Here is a 10,463-nt window from a genome sequence, read left to right as displayed (position 1 = left end):
CCTGCTTGCCTCTCGAACGTCAGCCCGTCTCCCTTAGGGCGCGGGCGCCCCGGGCCGCCGGGGGCCGCCAAGCTGGGGGGGCGCCCCAGCTGCGAGGATCCGGGCTGCCCGCAGGACGAGGAGCGGGCGCCCAGGTGAGTGCGAGCGGCGGACCGGGGAAGCCGAGGGACCTGAGGGTGAGCGCGGCCTGCGGAGGGGGCGCGGGTGGGGAAGGCTGGGGGTGAGGAGGGTAGAAGGGTGCGCAGGGTGGGCCGGGGTGCGCCGCGGGAAGGTGCCGTCGGGGCAGAGGCGGACGGGCCTGGGATGAGGGGCCCACGGAGCCGGGAGGCGGGCAGGTAAGGGGCGGGATTGCCCTGCGAACCTGGAAAAGCTCGAGGGGAGGGGAGCTCCAGCCTCCACTTTTCTGGGCCGTCCAGGTTCCCCTTCTGCAAAAGAAAAGAAAAACGAGAAGGAAGGGATGGGGCTTCACGGAGACCGGGAGGGGAAGGCCCTTACGGTTCGTGGTGGGGGTGGGGTGACGGGTCACGGAGGGTTGGCAGCGCATCGGCGACCGTCGTGGGGAAGGGGACAGCTGGCTGTAGGCGTGACGTGGGAACCACACCTGGGCGGAGCTGCAGCTGGGTCCGCTCGCTCTGCTCCCTCCTCCTCCCGCGCTGCACCCCCATCCCCAGCAGATCAAGGTCAAACCTCAAAACCTCCTGGACAGATCACAGGGTGTCTGCCGGTTACTTTCCTCCTTGTGAGACCTTGGGCAAGTCACTCTCATTCTCCGAATTCCAGTTTCCTCATCTGTTAGGCGGGGCTGTTGTTCTTTTTCAAGACTACAGGGAGCTAGAGTATGACAGAGTCATGTGTGTGAGGGACAATTCAATGTAGTGTAAAGGAAGGGGGTTTCTGGGAGCAAGTTATCTTTTGACTTTGACCAAGGGATTTTGCCTTCCTGTGCCTCCGTTTTTACACCTGTAGGCTAGGGATAATAATGACCGTGGCTTGGGTTGTTTTGAAGGTTTGATTAAGTTACTGAAGGAAAGCTCTTAGGATGCTACCTGACGGCTAAACGTGCTTAATACATGTTAACTATTGTCATAGCTCTATTATGGTCTAGCCCAGTGCTTCGCAAACTTCAGCAGTACACCAGAATCACCTGGAAGGTTTGTTAAAATACAGATTTCTGGGACCTGACCCCAGTATTTCTGATTCAGTAGGTATGGCCTAGGACTCTGAGAATTTACATACCGGGGTAATGTCGCTGCTGGTCCAGGGAATGGACCAGCTTTGAAAGCCACTACTGTAGCCTTTTGCCAGTACAGAGAAAGGCCTCAATAGATATTGGTTCCTTGGGGCGCCTGGGTGGCTTAGTCGGTTAAGTGTCCGACTTTCGCTTAGGTCACGATCTCGCGGTTCATGGGTTCGGGCCCCGCGTCGGGCTCTGTGCTGACTGCCAGCTCAGAGCCTGGAGCCTGTTTCAGTCTGTGACTCCCTCTCTCTCTGACTCTCCCCTGCTCACACTCGCGCTCTCTCTCTCTCTCTCCTAGAAATAAATAAAAACCTTAAAAAAAAATAGATATTGGTTCCTTTATCCCAATGGATTTCTCTTCACTATCTTTTTTTTTTTTTAAGGACAGGAGGAGGGAAGGTTAAAATAAAGTGAAGACCTTATACTAATGAACCCCATGTTAGCATTTTGTCATGTTAGCTTCTGATTTTTTAAAAATAAAGTTATTACAAGTAATGATAAAATTGAAGCCTCTCTGCCTTATATCCCTCTCAGTCCTGTTTCCTCCCTCCCCAGGGGCAATCATTGTCATGAAATATAACATAATATATATTATATAATATACTTTTATATGTAATATAAACATATAACTTATATTTCATAAATTTATTTCATAAATCTATGAACGTATTACACAGATATGGATGCACAAATTATACATAGAATTGTTTTCTGTGTATTAAAGATGTCCAGAAATGCTCCCCAACTGTGAGATTCTTTGGCAGTATCCTTTTTCCTTGCCTTCTCATCATTAAGGGGTCAGAGTCTAGCCAGGGTGAGAAACGGGGGCCTATTTCATTCATTCTAAGTGGAGCAACCCAGCAGGTGACTGACCACCTACCTGATTGCTCATTCCCCTGCTGCTGAACAATTAGATGTGGGATGAGGGGTTCATTACAACAAACCATTCTGCTGGGCTGTCCCGGATGAACGGCTTTGGAGGCGTGGGGTGCAGGTGTTTCTTGGGGAAAACACCAAGAGGCTGGGTTGCCCTTCACAGGGGGCACCTGTGGCCCCCTCCTCTGGTGTGCAAGGAGGACTGAAGCCTGGAAGGGTCACCCAAGGAGTGTGGGTCAGATACGGTGGAAGAGCCTGGCTCTGTTGACTTCCCAGGGCCGCTCCTGTTCACTGCAAGAGAGGAAAGATCTTCATCTCCCTGACACTTGGTAGAAATTCAAACAATGGAATCATGGCTCCTTTAAAGAAAAAAGGGTTTTGGATAACAAATAGTTTATTTTTGCGGAGTCTTCTTTTCTGTGCCCTTTTTATTTAACATATCAGGAAACTGCTACGTATACAATTTTCATCCCACTGATTTGCTTAGCATTAACTTGTAAACATTTTCCTATGTCATTCAAATAGCCTTGGATTTTTTTGTCATTTTATTTTTCTCAGTTTACTTATTTATTTACTTGTTGAAGTCATTCTGTACCCAGCATGGGGCTCAAACTCATGACCCCGAGGTCAAGAGCCACATGCTCCTCTGACTGAGCTGGCCAAGCCCTCCAAAATATCCTTGGAATTTTAATGGCCACATATCATTACTCTTTGTTTGCACTATAGTTTGTTCAACTATCCTAGGAAAGCACTGTTAGGTAGTTTGCTGTTTTTTTAATGTTTATTTTTGAGAGACAGATACAACATGAGCCGGGGAGGGGCAGAGAGAGGGGCAGACACTGAATCCAAAGCAGTCTCCAGGCTCTGAACTGTCAGCACAGTGCTGGATGTGGGGCTCGAACCCATGAACTGCAAGATCATGACCTGAGCCGAAGTGGGACATTTAACCAACTGAGCCACCCAGGCACCTCTGTAATTTTTTAAAACATTTGTTTTCAAGAGAGAGCAAGCAAGTGGGGGAGGGACAGAGAGAAAGGGAGACAGAGCATCTGAAGAGGGCTCCATGTTGATAGCACAGAGCCCAGTGTGGGGCTTGAACCCACCAACCGTGAGATCATGACCTGAGCCGAAGTGGGATGCTTAACCTGAGACACCCAGGCGCCCTGCAGTTTGTAATTTTAAAATTTTGAGTTGAAATTCACAAAGCATTACACAATTAACCATTTTATTTTATTTTATTTTTTTAAATGTTTTATTTATTTCTAGGAGAGAGAGACAGTGTGAGCAGGGGAGGGTTAGAGAGAGAGGGAGTCACAGACTGAAACAGGCTCCAGGCTCTGAGCTGGCAGTCAGTACAGAGCCCGACGTGGGGCTCGAACCCAAGAACCGCGAGATCATGACCTAAGCGAAAGTCGGACGCTTAACCGACTAAGCCACCCAGGCGCCCCAACAATTAACCATTTTAAAACTAACATTTTGGTGGCATTTAGTCCATCGACAGTGTTGTGCAACCACCACCTCTATATAGTCCCCAAATATCTTCATCTCCCCAAAAGGAAGCACGGAACCCATTAAGGCAGTCAGGCCCATTCCTCCCCTCCCCGGTCCTTGGCCACCACCAGCCTGCTTTCTGTATTTTTGGATTAATTTATTCTGGTGTCTTCCACCTAAGATAATGTTTTCAAGGTTCACTGACGTTGTGGCATGTATTGGTATTTTGCTTCTCTTTATAGCTGAATAATATTTCATTGTATGTATATACTGTGATTTGCTTATCCATTCATCTGTAGATGAAACTTTGGGTTGTTTCCACCTTTTGACTATCGTGAATAGTGCCGCTGTGAACATGCACCTACATGTATTTGTTTGAGCTCCTGTTTTCGATTTCTTGGGTATATACCTAGGAGTGGAATTGCTTAGTCCTATGGTAATCCCATGTTTAACATTTTGAGGAATTGGCCAGACTGTTTTCCACCATTTTACGTTCCTATCGGCCGTGTAGAAGCGTTCCAGTTTCCCCACATCCTTGCCGACATTTGCTATTTTCCTTTTTTAAAAACTCTTTTATTACATGTATTTATTTTTGAGAGACAGAGTGTGAGTGGGGGAGGGGCAGAGAGAGAAGGAGACCCAGAATCCGAAGCAGGCTCCAGGCTCCGAGCTGTCAGCACAGAGCTTGAAGCGGGGACTGAACTCATGAACTGTGAGATCATGACCTGAGCCGAAGTCGGACACTTAACTGACTGAGCCACCTAGGTGCCCCACTATTTCCCTTTTTAAAAGATTACTATTATTATAGCCACCCTAGGGGATGTGGGAAGCATGAATCTTAATCTCATCTCAGCCAGGCTTTCTTGCTGGGGGGCCCTTGCCCCTGAGAGTGAGGAGAAAATTGCCTGTATTCAAGGGACTGCCAGGCCTTGCGCTTTAAACTCTTCTAGAAAGTAAGGGCTTCTAAACCACTCTACTGCTAACACATACTAGGTGCCTGGCACACGGTAGGGCCTCAAAAACATTGAATGTAGGAATGTTGAACAACCTCTCCTTTCTCTTGCCTGAGATATTTCAGCACATAGGTGTATTTTAGTTGGTCCCACAGTGATTCTTTTTAATTAGTTACCAACTTTTAAAAAAATTTTTTTTTTAAATATTTTTTTATTTATTTCTAGGAGAGAGAGACAGCGTGAGCAGGGGAGGGTCAGAGAGAGAGGGAGTCACAGACTGAAACAGGCTCCAGGCTCTAAGCTGGCAGTCAGCACAGAGCCCGACGCGGGGCTCGAACCCACAAATGGCGAGATCATGGCCTAAGCGAAAGTCGGACGCTTAACCGACTAAGCCGCCCAGGCGCCCCTTTTTTTTTAATGTTTACTTATGAGGTGGAGGGCAGAGAAAGAAGGAGTCACCGAATCCGAAGCAGGCTCCAGGCTCCGAGCTGTCAGCACAGAGCCTGAAGCGGGGATCGAACTCACCAACCATGAGATCATGACCTGAGCCAAAGTCCGACGCTTAATTAGGAGCCACCCAGGCGCCCCCTAATTGGTCGGCAGGTTTTAAAGTCAATGGAACTCGCACAAACCTGGATTTCTGTCTTTTGAAAAACTGGACGGGTTGGCAGTAGTGAGGCTAGGAATTCCGTGGATGCCCGTCTGGTATTCGCTCACGGCAGCAGCATTGGCGAAGCTGCGTGGGGGCCGCTCTCTAGACCACCCCTGCGCTGTCCGCTTGAACTGCCCTTTCTTGAATCACTCTCCTCATCTGGGTGTCCCCGTGGGCCCCTGCAGCCATTTTAGTTTTCAAGTCCTGCCTCTCTATCCTTTTATACAGAAAAGGAATATCAGGTCCAGAGAGGATAAGTAGCTTTCCCAGAGTTACACAGAACATTAGTGGTACAATGTCTCTTAGCCTCCATCTTTCTTTTTTAATGTTTATTTTTGATAGAGACAGAGTACGAGTGGGGGAAGGGCAGGCAGAGAGAGAGAGAGAGAGAGAGAGAGAGAGAGGGAGACATGAATCCGAAGCAGGCTCCAGGTCCTGGGCTGTCAGCACAGAGCCCAACGTGGGGCTTGAACTCATGAACTGTGAGATCATGAACTGAGCCAAAGTCAGATGCTTAACCAACTGAGCTACCCAGGTGCCCCAGCTGCTTAACCAACTGAGCTACCCAGGTGCCCCAGCCTCCATCTTTCTAAACAACCACCCCCCCAGCACTTTGACCCCCACTCCGTCTTTCCAGTTTCCTTCCCCCAAGGACTGGGAGGTTTAGTTTACTTCCAGGGGCCCAGGTAATAATGCAGAAGAAACCCTCGCTCAAATGCAAAGTGTGCCCTTGTTCTTGGCTGGTGCCTGTGGCCACACAGGCTCCACCTCTGCATCACTGCACCCACCAGTGGGCGCTGAGCTGGGCTGCATGCCTAGTGCCGGCGGGAGACACCCGCCCAAGCTCTCACCATCACCCTGAAATCCTTTGGCCTGGGAGATGTAGGTGCAGCCAAGCGAATAGCAGACCATCGTCTCTGCCAGAGAAATGAAGAACTGGAGATGGAGCACGGGAGACTGAGTTGGGGTGCCGACGGTGCCTCGTGGAAGTTGTGGTGCGTTCAGCCACGCCCCTCACTCTCTGAGTCTCAGTTTCCGCATCTGAAAAATGGGAGTGAAATTCACATGGTACAAATCCTTTGAGGCCAACACACAAATTCATGATATTCCATCATTTCTGTGGGCATAGGGCTCAGTTTGAGTTTCCTTAGAAGCAGCTAGAAAATGTCTCATATGCATTTACTATTTAGCCTCTTTGGGAGAGGGTCCCAGAAAGCCCTGGTGGGAGAGTGGAGAAGTGAGACAGAAGAGAAGGCAGCCAATGAAAGTGTGTTATGCGGCCACATGGAGGTCAGTTCCCAGGGGAGCCCTCCAGCCCAGAGAGCTGGTGAATGTGTTCAGGAGGTGAGGGAGCTGGGGTGTGTAAGCTGCTCCTCTCAGTCACTGGCCGCAGGCTGCTCCCCAGGGAGGATATTTCTCCAGCACTCCCTCTTGCCAAGCTCACGGGCAGAGCAGGCACCGATGGCCACAGACAAATCTCTCAGACAAAGAAACACACGTGGTGCCCCAAGAGTGTTCTGAAACGGTGAAGGGCAAGGTGATGGGTGGCACACCGACAGGTTCATGTGTGTCAGTGCACATACGTGTACACACAGAGGCAGAGGCACCCACAGGCAAAGGAGTGGCCACGGAGAGCCTTTAAAGGGAGTAGTTCAATGACATCTTAGATTTATGTTAATGTTATAGACAAGGACGATGTGCTGTTGAGCAGGTGGTGAAAGGTAATTTAAAAAACAAAATACCCTCCGAAACAGAAAAGAAACCGAGATCCTGTGGACTATAAAAAAGCCTCTGTCACAGGGTCAGAGCATGCATTGTGGCGGCTTCAAGACTTCCCTCTGTGGAGGGACAGTTTTGGGGGCAGCTGACCTTGGAGCATCATGAGAAGCTAGAGTGAAAAGTGTTCCGCCACACCTAGGGGGCAAACTGGCCACCATGTCCTGGGTAAAGGGGGCCAACTCCACTCAGTCCCAGTCAGGGAGGGACTTCGTTCTTCTCCAAGCAGAGCTGAACAAACATGGATATCCCTTTCCAGTTTAAGCATGCATTTATAACTGGTTTTGATGGGGAGAGCTGGGGCACCCAGGAAGCTGAAGGAGACTCCATTCACTTATTCCAGAATTTATTGAGCACCTACGGCATCCTCGTTTTATACACTGGGACACAGCAATGCACAAAACAGTCTCTACTCTCATGTGCCTTACGTTCTGTGGGAGACGGACTATATGTAAATCCCTAGGGAATATATTAGTGCATTAGGTGAGAGGCAGACTCTCATCTCAGAGAGACTAAATATGCAAGAACATTTTTAAAAATGTTTCTTTATTTTGGAGAGAGAGAGTGTGTGTCCACACGTGCATTGGGGAGGGGCAGAGAGAGAGGGAGACACAGATCCGAAGCAGGCTCCGGGCCGTCAGCGCAGAACCGGATGCGGGGTGGGCGGGGAATAGAGGAACCCCGAAATCATGACCTGAGCTGAAGTTGGATGCTTAACCGACTGAGCCACCCAGACGCCCTCCAAGAAGTTCTTTTGTGGGAATGTGTGTGGGAACAGCTAGGAAAGCCAGCAAGTGGCAAAGCTGTTTGACTCCAAATGAAGAAGAAAGAGCAGGAAGGAGGGAAGGAAAGCACGAAGGGAACGAGAGGCTGGAGTATCTTAGCCTACAGTGCAGTGCCAAGGAAGGCTTGGCGAGGCCGTCAGGGACCCCTTAGCCAAAGCCCCCTATCAGAGGCCCCCCAGGCACAGCCTGCCTCGGTATCCCCGCCACAACCCATCATTGGCTGGGAACAGCCCATGGCAAGGGTAATGATGGACTTCAAAGCACAGCAACTGGGGCCATCGGTCAATGGCACTCTGTGCAAACGGAGATCTGCATGGCTACCATCTTCATGGCCACCACCACATCAGCTGGTGGCTAAAGCCATGAAGAATTCAGCTGGGAAGGGGTAGAAAGTGATGGGCGTTGGGGATGGCTGTTCCTCTTCTTAACCAGGGTGATGAGGGAAGACCTCTCTGAGAGAGAGAGATCTGCAAAGAGACTTGGGTGACGTGGAAGACGCTTTCCGGGGAAGGGACATTCTGGATAGTAGCATGCATGATGGCCCTGAGGTGGAAACATGGTTGGTGAACTGAGGAATAGCAAGAGGCTAGTGTGGCTGGAAAGGAGACATCCAGGGGGGATGACAGGACCGCAAGGTTGGGGGGAGCCCAGATCGCAAGGTTGGGGGGGAGCCCAGATCATCGAGCCTTGGCAGCCACAGGGAGGGGACTTGGCTTTCATTCCAAGTGAGATGGGAGCCCCCAGGGCTGTAAGCAGAGGAGGGGTGTGACTTGATTTACATTTTAAAAGCCTTGCTTGGGGAGCCTGGGTGGCTCTGTCTGTTAAGTGTTTGACTCTTGATTTTGGCCTAGGTCAGGATCCGCCAGTTCGTGGGTCCGAGCCCCTCATGAGGCTCTGCACTGATAGTGCAGAATCTGCTTGGGATTCTCTCTCTCCCTCTCTCTGCCCCTCCCCCCCAAAATAAATAAATAAACTTTTAAAAATAAATAAATTGAGGCGCCTGGGTGGCTCAATTGGTTAAGTGTCCGACTCGATTTCAGCTCAGGTCATAATCTCACATAAGATCAAACCCTACGATGGGCTCCATGCAGACAGCGTGGAACCTGCTTGGGATTCTCTCTCTCTGCCTCTCCCCCATTCATGCTCTTGCTCTCTCTCAAAAATAAATAAACAAACATTTAAAAACAAATAGATAGATAGATAAATAGGCTTGCTTGTCTCTAAGAGGCAGGATTGGGATTCAAGCCCAGCTCTTTGTGACTTCAGATTCCATCCTGTATTTTCCGAATTTGCCTGCCCCTTGCTTACCTTCGAGGTCAAAGTATTCCAAGGAGGTTCACAATTGCCCTGGAATTCTGAACCCTAACAGGTGATCCGGAGGTAACAATGACCGACCATGCTAGGAACCTAGTTCACGTTTAGAGCCAGCGGGTGGAACAAGCGCACCTCAGGGCCAGCCCTCTAGGCGAGTCAGGCCGATGACCAGAGGCTGTGAGTTCCTCTTTGGTGTGTTGCACCCTCACTTGCTGTTGTGTAAATGAGGGCACCACACTCATCCTCTCTGGGGCTGCTGCCCCAACCCCTTCCTGTTGGCAGAATCCACGTTTTGAGCTCTTTGATCAGAACGAATCTGACGGTCAGAAAAGGGGAGAGTGAGGAGTCAGGGGTGACCCCGCATGTCCATCAGGGATAACAGTCTTTGGGTGGCTCATTGAGACGACCGTCGGGGAACCAGGGGAGAGGGATCGGCAGGGCTTCGCACCCCCAGAAATGCTTTAGGAAATTGTCCCCGATGTGGGAAGACCTTTTCCTCACCTCCATGGCTGAGCTGGTCTGAGAAGGGAACGTTCTCTGACTGGACAGTCTTGGGTCCTGGGCCCCTTGAGGTCTGCCTTCCTGAACTTCCTGTTTGGGTCCCTCACTGTCACCCTGCAGTTTTTCACTGCATCCTCTGGGGCTGTCCTCCCCCCCACCCCCCGCAACCGTGGAGGATGAGAGGCAAGGTCCCCCCACCCCCAACCGTGGAGGATGAGAGGCAAGAGAGCTGGGTTCTCATTCTACCTGTTGCTAACCACCTGAGGAGCCTCTCTACCATGGGTCTCCATTTCCCCATCTGCAAAATGGGCTCTTAATTCTGGTACTGCTGACTTCAGCCAAGCATGGTCAGGCCTGTAGATGGTCAAACACGATATATTTAGTCCACACGTGTATACAGAGTCCTAATAGATGCCACGTGCATGGTGGGCATGCCATCAGCTCTTGGGGTCCATATTGCATACCTCCTCACCTATCCTGATGGGTCTGGTACCCTCTTCTCATCCATCAATACCTGCTATCTATGAAGTCTTTGCCATAAGCCATTTACACTGAAGTATGAATTGCAAATCCTTTGTAAGACTTTCCTCTGCACTAGGCAGCACTCTTTGAGGTTTAAGGGGGACAGAAATCCGACATCCGACTTGAACTGGCTCAAGCAGAAGAGGGATATTACTGGAAAGTCCACAAACATATCCGCTTTAGGAAAGGCTGGATTCAAGGGCTTGGGAATCTTTATTTCTCCATTTCTTGGCTCTGCTTTGCAGCTCTTCTCCCGCCAAAGGCCAATGGATGATTCTCATTGTCCAGGACTGGGTCACACATCCTTCTCTGTTACTACAATTCCGATTCCGATTGGCCAGATTGAGCCAGATTAC

At 50.1% G+C, this 10,463-nt stretch overlaps 1 protein-coding gene across 1 annotated transcript in view; it reads left to right on the top strand.

Moving 5' to 3' along the window:
• The first annotated feature begins 65 nt into the window (after positions 1-65).
• Positions 66-10,463, top strand: part of HCK (HCK proto-oncogene, Src family tyrosine kinase) — a 44,951-nt gene continuing 34,553 nt past the window's right edge. Inside the window, exon 1 of the mRNA XM_077769344.1 lies at positions 66-134. The gene's annotated coding sequence lies outside the window, so the exon portion shown is untranslated. The remainder of the gene's footprint in view (positions 135-10,463) is intronic.

The sequence above is a fragment of the Crocuta crocuta genome, unplaced genomic scaffold (genome assembly GCF_008692635.1).
Source record: "Crocuta crocuta isolate KB4526 unplaced genomic scaffold, BGI_CrCroc_1.0 scaffold445, whole genome shotgun sequence".
Classification (NCBI taxonomy): domain Eukaryota; kingdom Metazoa; phylum Chordata; class Mammalia; order Carnivora; family Hyaenidae; genus Crocuta; species Crocuta crocuta.
Note: the sequence above shows the minus strand (reverse complement) of the source record. Positions and strands in the feature narration are given on the sequence as shown.